At 35.6% G+C, this 18,767-nt stretch overlaps 1 protein-coding gene across 1 annotated transcript in view; it reads left to right on the top strand.

Moving 5' to 3' along the window:
* Positions 1 to 18,767, top strand: part of NPFR (Neuropeptide F receptor) — a 543,873-nt gene that overhangs the window by 51,349 nt on the left and 473,757 nt on the right. The window contains exon 2 of the mRNA XM_074175202.1: positions 18,156 to 18,261. The gene's annotated coding sequence lies outside the window, so the exon portion shown is untranslated. The remainder of the gene's footprint in view (positions 1 to 18,155; positions 18,262 to 18,767) is intronic.

Raw genomic sequence — 18,767 nt, forward strand, 5'->3', positions numbered from 1 at the left:
TAATTATTATCATCTAATATATGAATATTATAAAACAATAAGAAATTCATTATAATTACTATTATTATTCAATCATATTGAATTTGACTAGAGTTAGCGTTTTCACACCAAAAAAACTTCGTAAGCTATGACCTAAAGAAATTCACTATAAATTATTACTATTATTATTCAATTATATTGAATTTGACTAGAGATCGCGTTTTCATGCCAGCAAAACTTTGTTGGCTCTGTCCTAAATACATCATCGTATATTTACCACCTGATGAGTTGATACAAGATATATCGTCATCACTGAATTGCAACGAAATACGTTTTGGTAGCCATGTTTTAAATAATTTATCATTGCTCACATCTTGCAAAGTTAATAAAATTGATTTACCAAATCGTGTAGAATAAGTTGACATATTTTTAATTATGAACACTTCATCAATTGGCAATGATGATAAGGCCTTTTGCTCTACTATTTCAACCTCCTGTACAATCAAATTATTAATTTTATTCAAGTCTACTTTTGAAACGGACATGATGAAAATATATACGAAAATATAAACAATTTCCAACAGACAAATACACTCACCGTCTTCCTTCTATTACGAACTGAATAACACTCTACCAATTGCTAACTGCTGCAGATATATTCGTCTACTGATTTCATAGTGTGCCAGGCATTTCTTTTATATTAAACAGTGTGAGTCACCCCCACCATGAAACCGTGAAAGATTCACATTGCTAGTTGCTATCCACTAGAGATGCCTGACGTCACAGCCAAGCCCATCTCCCAACTTGATGCGATAACAGTTGCCGGTACGAGCAAGCAGTGGTCGTTGCGGTCTCGGAGAGGGCAGACGCTAGGCAAACGGTCCTCGGCTGCCGTTGTGTCACCATCGATAGCGGGGCTAGAGCGAACCTTCATCGCTTCGGGAGAGGTGAGGGCAGACCGATGAATACGCATTACTCTGCCACACGTCGTGGAGTGAACATGTCGCTCTCTAGCCGTTGAACGGTTATTGCTGTGACGTCACTCCACTACTAACTTGGTGCCCTAACACCGATGGAGCATTTATTACTTGGAGGATCTTCGAAGTATGCAGACGTATGTTTGTACATAGACAAACAAGCACATGATGAAACCCTGTACCGTGCATTCTCCTACACACACACACACACATAAACACACAAAATCTCATATGAAAAAAAAATCTGAACGATCCATGCACCAGACACTTCAAGGTCACAACGCCTTGACTTCACTGCACAACAAAAAAACTTCACCAAACAACAACCAATAAAAAAAGCAATTAATACGTCATAGTGGTGGGGGGAGGCCGAGAATCAGCTGTAAACAACTACTTAAGAGTAATTATATTTAAACAGGTGTATTCTAGGAAAAAAAAAATGCAATATTGAATGAAGGCAATCAATTGAATTTTAAACAGAGCCGATTTAATTTCGAAATTTGACTCATTAACTTCTTGTTGATGGTTTAATACGGAATATGATTGTTTTCGTTTATGGATTTCTAAGGACCCCAAATACAATTTTCAACCTTTATTTTTTTATGTATGATATGTCGTAGATCATGTCGAAATGATGGTTGTTTTCTAAAAAGTGGTAAGCACTTTTTTATATCGAAACTCTAGTGTTGCCAAAAATCCATTGTAGCTATTATTCCATTTCAGTTTTTTTGCTTAATATAATAGTTTTTTCAGTTATTCATTTTCATTCTTGGTCTTTAATTTTTAATATTTCTTTTTTAGTTCTTTCAGGGATTTCAAACAGTCAATGGAAGTCCGAACTAATGAAATTCATCTTCTATCTATATTATGATATCCATTCATCTCAGTTTATTGGATTTCAATGAATTACGTTGGAATATACGTGATTCAAATTCATCTGAATGAACCATTTATTGTATGCTACGTTGTTTGAGTTATGGAGGTGATCTAGCTAGTACCATATTATAAGTGATAAAAGATTCAAATCAATTAAAAAGAAAAATATTAGCTTATGATACGTATCACACTTTTCTAATGATATTCATGTGAATGCAGCAATTTGAGCGCAATGATCCACATTATCATTGCACATATTTGAGTTTGAATTGAAAGGAATTTATTTTTAGAAGAGATTATTTTTTTAGAGAGGAAAGTTTTGACTTTTACTCATATCTATATTCATACTTTACTCATACTCATACTATACTTATACTTATATTTATACCAAAACCTATACTTATACTTTAGTAATACTCATACTCGAACTCTTACTCATACTCTTACTCTCAGTCTCGCTCATACTCATGCTCTTACTCTCACTCTCGCTCAAACTCATACTCATACCCTTAATCTTACCATTATTCTTACTTTTTTTCATACTCTTACTCTTTTTCATACTCTTACTCTTATTCATACTCTTACTATCACTCTTACTCTGACTCTTACTCTTACTATTACTTTTACTGTATATCTTACTCTTACTCTTTCACAGACTCTTACTCTTACTAATTTTCTTATTCTTACTCTTACTCTTACTCTCACTCTTACTCTCGATCTTGATCTCGATCTCGATCTCGATCTCGATCTCGACCTTGACCTCGACCTCCATCTCGACCTCGACCTCGACCTCGACCTCCATCTCGACCTCGACCTCCATCTCGACCTCCATCTCGACCTCCATCTCGACCTCGACCTCGAGCTCGACCTCCATCTCGACCTCGATCTCGACCTCGATCTCCATCTCGATCTCCATCTCGATCTCCATCTCGATGTCCATCTCGATCTCCATCTCGATGTCCATCTCGATCTCCATCTCGATCTCAATCTCGATCTCCATCTCGATCTCCATCTCGATCTCCATCTCGATCTCCATCCCGATCTCCATCCCGATCTCCATCCCGATCCCAATCCCGATCCCGAAATCGATCCCGATCCCGATCCCGATCCCGACCTCGATCCCGATCCCGATCCCGATCCCGATCCCGAGCCCGATCCCGATCCCGATCCCGATCCCGATCCCGATCCCGATCCCGATCCCGATCCCGATCCCGATCCCGATCCCGATCCCAATCCCAATCCCAATCCCAATCCCAATCCCAATCCCAATCCCAATCCCAATCCCAATCGTACTCGTACTCGTACTCGTACTCGTACTCGTACTCGTACTCGTACTCGTACTCGTACTCGTACTCGTACTCGTACTCTTAATCTTACTCTTACTCTTACTCTCACTCTTACTCTTACTCTTACTCTTACTCTTACTCTTACTCTTACTCTTATTACTCTTACTCTTACTCTCACTCTCACTCTCACTCTCACTCTCACTCTCACTCTCACTCTCACTCTCACTCTCACTCTCACTCTCACTCTCACTCTCACTCTCCCTCTCCCCTCTCCCTCTCCCTCTCCCTCTCCCTCTCCCTCTCCCTCTCCCTCTCCCTCTCACTATCACTCTCACTCTCACTCCCACTCCCACTCCCACTCCCACTCCCACTCCCACTCCCACTCCCACTCCCACTCCCACTCCCACTCCCACTCCCACTCCTACTCCTACACTCTCACTCCCACTCCCACTCCCACTCCCACTCCCACTCCCACTCCCACTCCTACTCCTACTCCTACTTCTACTCCTACTCCTACTCCTACTCCTACTCCTACTCCTACTCCTACTCCTACTCCTACTCCTACTCCTAATCCTACTCTTACTCTTACTCTTACTCTTACTTTTACTCTCACTCTGTTGAAATTATTCGTGTGGATGGGGATCTCTATTGTTTTTCGTACCAGTCGGCTGTGGTAGCCCTAGTTGAGTGTAATGAGTTTCGTATTTTCAAATAGAATCCTGTGGTTTCCTTCACTAAGTGCGTGCTCCGTCACAGCCGACTCGCCCGTTTGGCCTAGTCTGCAGTTTTTTCATGCTTCTTTCAGTCTTCATCCCATGGATCTTTTTGTGGTTTCGATGTATACCTTTCCACAAGTGCAAGGTATGCGGTATACCTCTGCTGCTGATAATGGGTGTCTCTTCTATCTAGCCGACCTGAGACTTTGTTGTATATTCTTGGTGTGTTTGAAAACCTTTTCCATGTTGTGTTTCTTCAAGAGTTCTCCAACCGCTTCAGTATGTTTATACCTCTGAAGAAGCTAACCACTTGTGCCAGCGAAACGTCAGATAGACATTCCAAAAATCTATGGCCTTCAAATCTGCAAAATAGTGATACTGAAAACCTCGACTGTGAAAGCCTGAACTTTTATGTCAGTAGACTAATTCGTTTGAATATAAATTAGATGAATATAATATATATTGATATTACTTTGTATATTACTTATACTGAAAACTCAATAATACAGTTCATTGTAAGATTTTCACTATAGATGGTTTTACAAAAACTGCGACACGTGTTTCGGTAAACAATAGCTTTCTCAAGCGTGAAATTTTATGCTTCAATAACATAATATATTATTTGTGATTGATGACTCGTTTACTTAATGGTAATTCATGATCACTTGAAAGAAATGAATGAAAACACTTTCGTCTAAATACCACTGGAAAATTTTATTTATACGACCGGTTTCGGGTCTGATCCCATTATCAAGTATAAAACTTGATACTTTATAATGGGATTAAACTCAAAACCGGTCGTATACTTTTTCCAGTGGTATTTAGAAAAAAGTGGTTTTATTTCATTTAGGTGAACATAATATATGATCAATACGTATTATAATACATATAATGAAAAAAAAAAGGTTGATTATAGCGATATGAAATAAATATAATTTTCAATCATGTGACGTTTTGTAAAATAAATACACTTCTTACCTCATTCTTGATATATGAAATGAACACAATAAAGAAAAGAGAATTGAAGCTTTCTATGTTTTTTACCACTTTTATTTGTAACTAACGTTACTGCAGTTCCGTCCCATAAGGACATTTTTAAACTAATACATTAAACTAGTTTAATATATACAGAGTTCAATATATAAGTTTGAAAATATCCTAATAGGTCGAAACTGCAGTAACGTAAGTTTCAATTAAAAGTGGTAAAAAACATAGAAATTTTCATTTCTCTTTTCATTATGATCTTCTACCACACAGGTGTTATTATTATTCTTCTTGATGAAATCAGAATTTCTACTTATTAAACACGTTATATCGTTTCACAATTATTTATTCTCACATCAAATACTTTCGGAAATTATAATATAGAAACAGAAAACGAGACTGTGTCTGCATGCGATATTTGGGTTGGCTTTCTATTTTGAGGTGATAGCAACTCAACGCCCAGTGACGTTGCCATACTAAATGAAAATAATGATCAGAAAGGAAAAAAATAAGAAATTTTTAATTATTCAGTTTATTAATACAGCATAGTTTATCAAAAAGTAATATATTCACGAATTTTTGATTCATATGCTTTTGTGCGCCGAAGAGTGGAATATCTTCAGGTTGAGAATTTTCTTAGGTATTATTTATAAAAAAAATCATGTGTACGTTTGAATTTTCAATACGGCAAGGCCCTTTGCACCGAGAGGCCGTGGGCTGTCGCCCATATCGCCCACACCTTACGCCTCCTCTGCTTTCAGACACAACATGGAAGAAAAGACCTCTCGAAACAGCTACTTTCATAAAAATATTGAATTACAAGAAAGAAAATACTTTCGAAACAAATAGTTTTACATGAACCCTGAATTATAGAAAAATACTTTTCTCTATTCAATTTGTATTTCAAACATTTGTTATGGAATTGAATAAGGATTGCCACACAATATACGAGTAGTAGATGAACGAGGTGAAATTTCGCTTACATAGGAACACTGTTATCCTCATTGGTGGGCATCCGATGTTTTGGCATAAGACATTTGACTCATTGCCTCTCCAGCACCAAATATGGATTACAGCAAAATGGAATAAGACACATGAACCAATTCTTAAGAATAGACTGAAAGTTATATCACTATATCTAAAGTATATATTGGACTTTATCCTATAGATAAAAACGTAATTATCGAATATAAAATGTAGATGAAAATGACACTATAAAAATGTAAATGTAGAAGTTGAACGAATGAAAAATAAAATAATAATATAAATTATTGGAAAAATTAAATGGAGAAAAAATATACATATTACATAATAACATAATATAAAAATACATGTAACGATAATCATAAATGTAGATGAGCACTCAGAAAAGAATCACATAATAAATACTAGTAAAATAATAAAGTTCAGAAAACTGTTGAGCTTGTTCAGTAATTGAGAGTTATTCCTTGTAATTTACTGTTAACTGTATCGTGTAATATAGGTACAGTGCATTCCTGGGGTATAACATACCCAGAACTGCAAGTCACAGCTCTCAAATCAAAACGAATTGAAATACCGATACTACACACTCTCATCTCTCTCCAACGTCTCAGTTGTAAGCTAGACATCTTAGAAGTCAGTTAGGGTACGACATACCCCGGAACACTTTCAATGTAACTATTTATGTCATCAAGTTTGGGGGTGAATTTCTTATTTGAAATAATATTCTGCAAAATATTGTTGATTATTTTCATGCAGATATCAGGAGTTTCACTGAAATTGTGAAATGTCTTACGAAGAAGAACAAAAAAGACTCGAACGTTTATGGGAAGAGTTTGGCGCCAGTTCTGATCATGATGAGTTATTTATTGATAGTAATTCTGAAGCTCGACATAGTCGAGCGTTTAATTGAACCAATATCTGGAACTGAACGAAACATTACTTTTGAATTGAAGGGGTTATATTTTTTAGGAGTGATTAATTTTTGTGAAAAAAAGTTTTTGGCTTTCTACTACTCCATCTTGATAAAAAAAAAGAAGCATGAGGGAGTCTTCTATGTAAGTGCAATTTGTTACCATTTATTTAAAGTAGAACTCATGTGAATGATATCTGATTTTTATTCCACAACGAATGTTTGAAATACAAACTGAGTAGAGAAAAGTATCTTCTGTATAATCCAGTGTTCATATAGAAGTATTTGTTTCGAAAGAATTTTTTCTTTCGTATACTTCAATGTTTATATGAAAGTAGCGGTTTCAGGAGGACTCTCTTTCAGTTTGTGTCTGAAAGTTACTTCTTTGCATGATCTACACATCCATGTATAGAGTTACTTCCTTCCTTTCTTCGGAAGATTCCCTCATCCTTCTTTTTTTTGTATCAAGATGGAGTAGTAGAAAGCCAAAAACTTTCTTTCCCAAAAATTACTTTTGATAACTGGTTTACCAGCTACTCTCTTATGATAAATCTGCTCAAGAGGCATAAGCTAACATCAGTTGGAACTCTCAGAAAAAACAAGAGACAAGTACTATCCGTTTTTCCAAATATAAGTAACAGAAAGCCTCGTAGTTCTGTGTTTGCATTCGAAGAAAATATCACAGCTGTGTCACATGTGCCAAAAAAGTCGAAGAATGTCATCCTTTTCTCTACATAACATCATGACGATGCTATAATTGACGATTCTGGTGACAAAAAACTACCTGAAATTATTAGCTTCTACAATTCCACCAAGGGCGGTGAAGACACATTGGATGAGTTATCTGCTAATCACAGTGTGTCGAGAAACAGTCGCCGTTGGCCTTTGACACTATTTTATTCGTTCATGAATTCCGCTGGAGTGAATGCTCAAGTTATATTCAAAGCAAATACATCGAAATACGATCTGAAAAGCCGACATTTTCTGAAAGAAGTCGGGTCTGCAACTGATATCCGAATTTCGAAATCAACGAAGACAAAACCCCTGTTTATGCCGACGACTACGGAAAAACCAAGAGGTGGAACGTCATGAACCTGTACCGAAGCGACGACTCTCAAGCAATAGATATTCTGTTTGTCCAAGAAGCAAAGACAGGAAGACATTTTATGTATGTATGCGATGTCATAGTCCAATTTACATGGAACACGCAATGATGACATTTGAAAATTGTGCTAATTTCGAGAGCCCGTAACTATTTTATTTGGAAAGTTATCACTTCCAGTTTTGCAACGTTTTGTTTGTGGAATAGTTTTTTAGAATATTTCTTTCAGTTGTATATGTCATGTCATGATCTCCTTATTTTATGGTGAATATAGTTGAACTGTGTTTTTCGAGGATATAATAAACATATATTTTTCAATTGGTGATTTTTGAATTTCAAAGAGAAATATTCAACTGCTGTTTTTGCTTCATTTCACTGATAAATATGCAGAAAAATATATATATTTATCAAAATGACTAAACTTCGTTATCTCAGTAATTGTGAAATGACTTTTGTTAGGGGTATGCTATTCCCCAGTATACTAACAAAGATAATTTGGGGTACACTAACGGAGGGTTAATGTCCCCCCCCCCCTTTCATTTTTTGAACTGGTCAACTCAAACAATTGAAATTTAGGATAATGAAATCAATGCAAGCTTACTTTATTCTGAAGTAAAATTTACAGATGAAACTTTCAAGATGGCGAATGGGCGCCATCTGAGAAAAAAAATCAAATGGAGAGGGGGGTTGTGTGATAGATCATTTTGAAGCTCCTGACGAATATTTAACGACACTAGAATATGAAGTCAATATCTTCACCTACCAAAAAATGGCGGAACATTTAATAATTTCCTGAAGACAAACACATTCATATCGATATTTCTAGAAATATTTCTTTTTATCTGCCATATGGCAAATCCAACAATTCAATAAGGTTTGTGAAGCGATTTTTATTCACGGTGCGACGCGTAACTTTCAGGAGACCGAAAGGATTTTCAATGAAAATTTTCCAAATCGACGTATCTGTAGAAAATATTTGAAGGAACTTGTATCCAAATTCACAACTACTGGTAGTGTACATAACAAAAATCCCCCAGGTGATCTGTCCATTCCGGAAAAACAGCAAGTGCAAATAATTGCTGAGATGGTATTAAATCCTGAACAGTCTACTCATTCCGTCGCGAAAGTTTATGACGTGTTTCCTTTTACTTTGTGGAGACTTTTGAAGAGGAATAGGTATCATCCATACAAAATTAAAATGGTACTCCAATTAACTGAATATGACCCTGATCGAAGAATATAATTCTGCAAAATCATGACGTGAACCATTGCAAGGCATCCTACCTGTCTCCACAATATTTGTTTTATTAACGAATGTACATTTTTTTCAAACAGCAATATTCACAGGCAAAATCGTCGTTATTCGAGTGACACAACCCTCATGTTTTCCGGGAAACCCAACCCAATACCCAATATCCAGAAAAAATAAACGTTTGGGCTGGAATATTGGAAAAACCATATTGTAGAACCTCTATTTATTGATAAAAATTTGACAGGTTGACTTTATTTGAATATGCTGGAAACTACAGTTGACACTCTCATCACTAAAATCGTCTAAGCGAATCCTAATTAATTCGATATGGATATTGTATTCCAACAAGATGGAGCACCACCATATCACTCCAGACAAGTGAGAAATTTTTTGGATACTACTTTTTCCGATCGTTGGATAGTCTGTCGAGGTCCTACAGAATGGCCAGCCCGCTCGCCAGATTTTTCACCTTTGTAATTTTTCTATGGGGCTATTTAAAGAAAAAAGGTGTATGAAACTGAACCTGCTTCAATATTGGGTATACGGCAGAGAATAATAAATATTTGTAAGAGATATTGATGTTACTGTGTTCGAAAATGTGTGGCGTGAAATATCGGATTCACTGTTCATATGCCAAGGAGTTCAAAGCAACCATTTCGAGCATCTTCTGAACTGACTTCAAGCTTATTACCCCATATTATGTAGTTAAATGTCAATGTATTCAAGAAATTATTAAAAGTTCCGCCATTTTGCAGTAGTTGAAAATATTGACTTCATATTCTAGAGTTGTGAAGTATTCGTCACGAGCTTCAAAAAGATGTGTCACAGCACTCTTTTTTCCATTCAATATTTTTTCCCCAGATGGCTCCCAGTCGCCATCTTGAAAATTTCATCAATCAACTTCACTTCAAAATAAAGTATTTATGCATTAATTTCACTACCCTCCATTTCAAATTTTTTAGTTGACCCGTTTAAAAAATAAAAAGGGAGGGCAATAAAGAAATGCACTGTATATCGCCGTACGTCGTAGCCATTTCTTCAAATGAGCTTTGAATGAGTTGAAGTTTTTGATGGATTTCAAGTGATCCAGTAGGATGTTATATTATTATAACTTCGGACTCAAAAATTCAATATTACGTTGCCAAACGTTTCTTTTTTAAATTTTGGTACTGAAGAATTTTTTTTCTCTGCTCCGAGTACAATGGCCATGTTCGATGGGATCAACTTCAATTTTTTTTTTGGTAGATACTGATTGTGAGTTTGAAACAGAAGAGTTGTCTCGGGTCGGATAGTTGATTTTCTCTATACAGTGCTTCACTCAAGTAGGTAATTTATTGATTGTATATAATTCTAATTATCCATTTTTGTAAAGTGCAATACTAACCTAGTATTCCGTACGAAAGTTGAGACGAGATGAAGCACATAATTCTTTCATGAAATTACGACTTTATATCTTTGGAAGATTCTCACATTTTTTGTATGAAGATCTAGAAAGGCAAAACCTTTCTTTTTCGAAAATTTTATTTTCTTGTTCTAACTTCAACAAAATGTATTTGAATATACCAAACATTTCAAACAAACTGAATCCCTTCAATTGCTTGAATTTCCATGTTAATATTGATATTAATAAGAATTAGAAGGTTTCTGTTAGTACCTATTTTTAATATTCAATATTTACTTAGTATTCAATACAGAGAAATATCATGAAAGAAATGTTTCTAATTTATTCGTTATTTTACACGGTTGCGAAAAAAATAGTGTCCACTACATGTCTGAAAACAGTTTTTTTGGACTCGCAGACTTTCAGGACTAGCCTGCGGCTCAACCTGGAATTTTATCTAATCGTCAAAATATAGTATTTTGTGGACTCATTTCGTGAATTATCAAGATTGAGCCATCCCTTCAAACAGTCATTACAAATATTTCTCTGAAAAGGATCTATCAATTTTTCTTTAATTTATTTCAGTCCAAAATTTCCATCAAAGTTTTTGCTGGAGAAGTTCTGTGTTGAAATAAATATTTGTTATAAGTTTTGAAGGTATTCACAACTCTATTTTTGGAAAGAGTTTTTCAAGAAAAAATAATCTCTTGAATAAAATCTTGAGTGAGTTTCTTTGATAACTTCACTCCTTCATCTCAAGGAAGCTCGATGAAAGCTCGATGTGACATACATGCACTGTTGGGATGGAACGTTATAATAAAAATAATTTCAGACAATTGTCCTCTCAAAATGAATAATATCATAAATACTTCAAATGGCATATTCTTCATAATAATGGGAGTGCAATTCTTGTACATGGTTGTTTCGTATTGAATCAACAGAAATATACATTTCGGATTATTATCAATATCCTTCGGAATACACGTACACGAGACCCTTGATCAATTTTTGGAAAAGCCGTGAAAATCAGAAAAAGTTTCAATTGGTCTCGAGTTCCGAGAAAATGAGAATTCAGTAGATTCAACATAAAAGAATTGCATTCTATTGAAACTCTCTCCTTGATTTATATTTAAGGAATTCCAATACCGATGATAGATAGCGATTCAGAAAAACGATTGTGGAGAGCCACGATACGGCTGCTTTTATTAAACTTTTACCAAGAATGCTGACATTGCATTTTCAGTGAAAACGGAGGTTGACTGGATGCATTGTCAGCAAAAGATAAAGTGCAAAAAAATATCTGAAACTTCACAAAGCATACAAACAAAATGAAAACAGGTCAGCTAAATGTAATTTTAGAATGTGAATAACACAATGGACAAATTTAAACATGAAAGTTGTTTGAAAAAATATCTATGTAAACCTCTCACCTCATTTCATAAATCCGTGATTTTTATTTTTTCCATGAAACCTCTTTTGGGTTGCCAATCAGGTATTGGAATGTACGAGTAGTGTGAAAGTATACTATATTGATTGATTTTTCGAAAATTCTAACCAATTTGTTGGTGTATTTTGATTCGTATGTAAATTTCGAGCCGTTTAGAAAAATCAAGAATTTAAAAATATCCTCTCTGAAGTTTTATTTCATCATTATCTCTTATCGGCTATATTTGATTATTCTTAGATAATTTTCAAAGTAAAAGAAAAAAATGTTAAATTTCTGAAAGGCATATTCAGAATTATGTATTTGAAAAAATTCGTGTGACTGGAATTTAAGAGATAAAAACAATGAACGAACCAATGAAAATACTAGTACTTGGAAATTTGCAATAAGATCATAAGAAGAATTATAAGAAATTCATTAAGAGTATGCAATTTGATAGTATAATAACACTGATTTGTGAAATTGAAAAATTGGGTTATTTATGGGTTCAATAATGAATAATATATAAAAATATAATAAACAATGGAAATCAGAAAAAACCAAAGAAGCGGTACCTGCTGAAAAATATAATCCCAGGATGACACAAATCCAATTTTTGTGGTCCGGTCTTTGTCGATTACTTCTGTCGAAAAAAAACATTTTTTTAATCAAAATTGTTTACTTATTCAGTTGAATTTCTAATTCACCTTTCATCTTTGTCATCCAGTACCATATCTCAGGATTTTTTTCCCAACACCAAACCATTATTTTAACACCTCGATACGTGTTTCGATCACCAAGTGATCATGTTCAAAAGGAAGATCAAACTAATCCATACCATATTCAATGTCTATAGATTGAAATACTCTATTAGGTAGTCCTGTTTCTTTCTGAACATGCCAAAGACACATGAGAGCGTTCAGAAATACCTATTAAACGAATGACAATCTCAACTGCACTGTTATTGATGTACAGAATGTGTAATATGGTGGTGTATGGAAATTTATTCATGAATAAATTGAAATGGGTATATTTTTGGAGAAGAGAAATTTTGGCTTTCCACTTCTCGATCTTCATAAAAAAAATATGGAATTTTTCGAAAGCAAGGAAGAAAGCAATCAATTTCAAATAATCAACTCTATACGAAGATATGTAGATCATGCAAAAAATTAACTTTCAGATACAAACTGGAAGAAAGAGCCATCTCTGAACAGCTATTTTCATAAAAACATTGAATTACACGAAAGAAAAATACTTTCGGAACAACTACTTTTATATGAACAATGAATTATAAAAAAACACTATTCAGTTTGTATTCTGTGTATTCATTATGTAATTGAATCAGATATCATTTACAGGATAGCTACACAATATAACAAATGAAATAGGTGAAAGTTTAGTCACGTACATGGAACACTATCATCCTCACTGGTGGACATCAGATGTTTCCGAATGAGACACTTGTCTCATTGCCTCTTCAGCATCAATCTTGATAACATTATGGGATGAAACTTCTACGCATCCGGCCCACTGAGAGTTCACTTTCAGGTTGTAGATCAATAAACGGAAAATAAAAAACATGCAGCCATATACACTATCATATGTTTCAAGAGCACGCAATGTTTTAAAATTTCATTACTGGGTCATTCTCCTCTGTTCATTGATAATATAGAATTTGACTAGATATGTGTATCCTCCCACATATTCCTTTCTATTTATATGAATACTAAGGAATTACATTACTAAGTCACCTGTTCATAATAAATATTTTTCAAATATGGAGCATGCTGTATTTTTGGATATTTATATCAAGATATAAATATCCTAATAATATCTCAGATATTTTCCAAATTATTGTTTCCATCCATCCTTATACCTTCCACGTTTGAAAATAATGTCAATTGGAAATATCAAACGAAATAATAATTCTTTATGAAAACCAATAAATGTTCAAAGTTTGCAAATCTTAAAAAAACTACTTTGGAAAGTGAGATCGTTTGAAATCTGTTTGCCTGAAGTAGAACTTGAAGTATTTGTAGCATAAAAAACTCTAACATTCATGTTTTATTTTCCAAGTTCAAAACAAAGTAATTTGTCTATAAATTTCTTTAGCAGCATATTTAATGATGTGATGAATGAGTGCTGGTGGTGAAGGGAAGTAGCAGGAGAAGACTGTAATACAGAGCTCCAGGACGACTGCAAAACGAATGGTACCTAACGATCCCATGCTTGGGTAACGCGAGGAGCCTTTGCTGATGTTAGAGCCTCATTTCTGCCTTCCATAATGACGGCGTAGTCTCGCTTCCTGCCTAGGCTTATGTGAGAGTTAACCAGCTGTTACATTTCGATACTTCTCTGACCAATATATCGGGTTGTTTCAAAAGTTTTGTCCGTTTCAATGTCACGTGTTTTTGTAACTTCATATCTTGATGAATATTCACTTTACTGTGTCGTGATTTATATTGATCGGTAGAAAATGTTATACTCCATATATTGATGCTGTTCAATGTTTTCCAAATTTCATTTTTTTCCTCTTTTCAGCTAATGTTATTGCTTATATGCTTGTATGGTGTCGTTAGGTGCATGGGATGGCGGAAAACAGGATGTTAGCTCACATGTGGTTTTTGATGATTTCAAACGTATTGGATGGGTAAAAAAGCTCGTAAAGTGGGTGCCCCAAGATTTAAACAATCAACAGAATTTGTCACGTTTTGAAGTCTGTTCTTATTTACTTCTGCACACACAGAATGATTCTTTTTTAGATCGGATCGTTACGTGTGATGGAAAGTGGATTCTCTACGACAACAAGAAACGTTCAGGACAGTGGTTAGATACCGATGAGAGCCACCCAGGCACTTCCCAAAGGCGAAAACGTAACAAAAAAGGCAATAGTCATCGTATGGTGGTCAGCAGGTAGTGCAATTCACTATAACTTTCTGCAACCGGCCCAGACCATCGCAGCAGAGTTCTATTGTGGAAAAATCGACAAAATGTACCGAAATTTGCGCCAGCAGCTGCCGGTACTGGTAAACAAAAAACGTACGGTCCTGCTTTACGAAAACGCCCGCGGCTCGTTTCACAAATCAACTTTTGAAAATCAAACGATTGATTACCCAACATACTCCCCAGAACTCTCGCCAACCGACTGCCACTCGATAACTTTCGCACCGGTAGAACCTTTGCCAATCAAGACCAAACAAAACAGCCTTCGTCGACTTCATCGAATCCTGAGCACGCAAATCCAAGGCTGATGGAGTTATTCGCTTTGTTTTACGTTGAAAAAAGTGCACTGATTAAAATGGCGCTTTTTTTGTTTGACTTGAGTAGGTATTCACTGAGATGTTACAGTTCAAAGTAGACTCATAAAAACGAAGAAAACTTCTGAAACAACCTTATACTTTTTGAGTATTGAACTTAGTATCTGTAACTTTCCAGAAGAAGTTCACGGAAAATCCAGGTAAAAACAATTCTGGTATAAAGTAAATACGTGAATCAGTTTAGCCAAATTTTCCATGAACTATAGGCGAATCTGTTCGCGACGTTCATGGAACGTGTCCAGTGACTCATGAATCAGTTAATGTTCACAGTAAATGTTACATTCCCTAAATCTTAACAGAAAAGTTCTTTTGAGGCTGCAGAATACGGAACAAGCGTACAACATAGCTGGTCCTATTACTTGTTTGTAAATGAGAAACTTGTTAACACTGAGGTTAGAATATTTTATCAGTTCGAACTTCCATTGTCTAATATAATATAAATTGATTTGAAATCCCTGAAAGAATATGTGGAAAATAAAAAAAAAATAAAGAAGAATGATTTAAAAATAACAATTCCACAAAGAAATAACATACAAGCAACAACCAACCAGTTATCATCCGAAGACGATTGTGGATACTAACAATCGAAACGTCGTGACGTAACTTGGTTTGGAATCTTTGAATTTTTAATTTCATTTCTTGTTAATAATATTTTTAATTTTTTAATTTTCAGCTTGTATTAATATTTAAATTTTTTTGGTTGTTGCTTGTATGTTATTGCTTTGTAATTTCAGTTTTTTGTTTAATAAAATTGTTATTTTCGGTTAATCTATTTTATTTATTTTTTTTTGAGACAGTGATTTCAAATCAATTTATATTATGTTAGACAATGGAACTCCGAACTGATGTAATAAACCACGAAACATTGTCAACCACCTTCAAACAAACTGAGGTGAGAATTTCGTGTAATGAACGATCACAAGCGTTTTACTGCCACCGTCACTCGTTGGGTTACATGCAGATGTAGTTTGGTTCACTCTTATACGAAGAGTTTTTCAGTTCAGGTAGGCTTCAAGGATCCAAAACAAAAATGGAGACATACCTGCGAACACATCTTGGCGATAAATTCCTCTGTCTATAGCTTATCGAAATAGACTGTGTTTTTTTCTGGTAGAAAGACTTCTCCACCCGTAAACAACGCGGATCAGTTGAGAGGTAGACCTTCACTCAGCAGCGAGATCGGCGATATCTATCGATAAGTGTTCTCAGTTTAAGTTTTTCAGACATATGGATGGGCACCACCTCTGCATGCTTTAGTGTTGATACTTCACGATGGCGTTGACAATATGTACCAGCTACACAAGACCCATACGCGAAAGATTGCGGAGTAGAACTGCCTCAATCCCACAGAGTCCTGGGGCTTTGTTTTTCCCCAGACTATTAATAGTCTCGACGAATTCTTTGTAGTTTGTAAGCCACTCCAATAGAGTACTCTCTGGAACCATCGGAGCCTGTCGATTTCTGACCATATTACCAGTAACAGTTATATTTTCATGATCTTCGCATTCATCCGGTTCAACTTGAAGAACACTGGCGAAATACTCTCCTAACATATGAGCCATCTGATGATCCATCACCTCCCTATGGTTGGGGTGATCTCGTATCGGTTGTCCAAATTGTTAGCCATTCTCCACACAGAGTGATCATGAACGCTAAGGATCTCATGCTCGTCCCTCCCTCATACCTTCACGCACGTTGACCTCAGCAGCAAGTCTCATCATATGATCCTCACTACGAGGGTCACGCGATTGTTGTTGTTTTCCGTAGACGATGTTGAAAGCCTGCCACCACGATCTGGAGCATAGCATATCATGGAGGAACTGATTACATATTCTATTGAGTTCATCCTCCCGATGTTATTTCTTATACTCGACCTGTACTCCGCTCAGTCCGTGCTCCTGTAGTCATATTTGACCTTTTTGATTTCTAGGTCATTCTTGATTGAGAATCAAGAGCACCATACCATGGTCACAGCTCTGCTCGTCCACAATGATCAATTGGTCCAAATCTCCAACATTTTTGTTAAATACCAAATCGGTCGTGGTGAGCGAAAAACCATGCCATGTGTAGTGTATCGGTACTTCAGGGAATTCGATGTTAACATATTTGTTCCGGTAGTACTCCAGCAGCGTCTTTTCGTTACCTTTTGTTGATCGTGGCAGTTCCACTCACGCCTCCTAGCGTTCAGGTTTTACACAATCAGCAACTTATTGCCAACATTCAGCAGATTTCCCAAATCATGCGGAGTGAAGCATTCATCCAGCTTATTGTATACTGCAAACACGAAGATACCATCAGCAAGCTTGATACCTACGTGTTCAATACTGCTTCGCTGCTGTAGTATCCGCGTGTATGTGATACCTTTCCTCACCATAATGGCTACATCACCGCTTCTCACGGCATCAGGGCTGTCAATTCGGATAGTTATAAAACCTCGTAGCTTCATTTATGCTCCTGTCGAAGCTTGATTTCGGACAGAAACACATCCAGCATGTACGCCTGTATGGGGATTTAGAAGTTATAGTGCATAGTATTGATTCTGATCGTGAACAGTCCCTAGAGTTGGCGATTCACATATATTAGGCGATCTATAATTTGATGCAGTGTCAGATTGCAGCTGATCAATTAATGATCTAGATACCTTTGAATAATAGTTTCTAGACCATTCGCATCAAAAACAAAGTTGATATCACATTCTTAGGACTATTCTAAAGTAAGAATGTTGAAATTTAAGTGCAAAGAAAGAAGTCAAGAATATATTCTATAATATCAGAGAAAGGATCTCACTGCCAAATATGCATACATTCTCAAATATATAGTACTTTTATTTATATCAAAAGTTATTTTGGAAATATGATGTACTGTCTGTTCTTCCAATGATAGAAATGAGTGAAATTAATTTTTCCATTCATTCTTCGCCTAATGATCACATAAATGAGTTCAATATTTATGAATTTCCATTTTTCAGAGTTTTGGAAGTTGATCCCGCACAGTCGTCAGCGAATTTGAGCACTAGACTGAAGAGTTTCTGATACGACCCAGCAAGGAATATAGTATATTGACCATCAAGAACGGTAAGGATAATGAATAATTAGTGTATATCTGATGAGTTAATGCAAAATCAAAACAGAATTCATCTTCAAAAATTGTGTATCGTTTTCTGAATTATATGATATTTTTGAAGCATCTGAACAGTCGATTATCGAAAGTCAAGGAAACTATCGCTGATTCCATCATTCTAGATTTTTTTTCACAAGACGCGCTTAATAGGATAGAATATACCAGCTGCATTGGCTTCAAATACTGGCCTTCAATTCCATGTATTGGTTTGTTTGGGGAAACTTTTTCGAATAGTTTTCCTTCATATTCTGATGCTATTTTTGAGATAATATTTAAATGTTGCACCGTTAGTTCTTGAGTATGCTATGCATCAGAATAAGTATGTTTATCTTCGTCTGCAGCTCAGAAGGGGTTAGAAGCTCATTGCTTCGACAAAAACGACTATATAGCAATAGGAGATTATTGCTATAGTCATCATAGTCATCATAGTCATCAATACTATAACTGAAAATGAAGGTGG

This window comes from Leptinotarsa decemlineata, unplaced genomic scaffold (genome assembly GCF_025532065.1).
Source record: "Leptinotarsa decemlineata unplaced genomic scaffold, Ldec_3_MD MMD2_tig00000882_RagTag_RagTag, whole genome shotgun sequence".
Taxonomy (NCBI): Eukaryota; Metazoa; Arthropoda; class Insecta; order Coleoptera; family Chrysomelidae; genus Leptinotarsa; species Leptinotarsa decemlineata.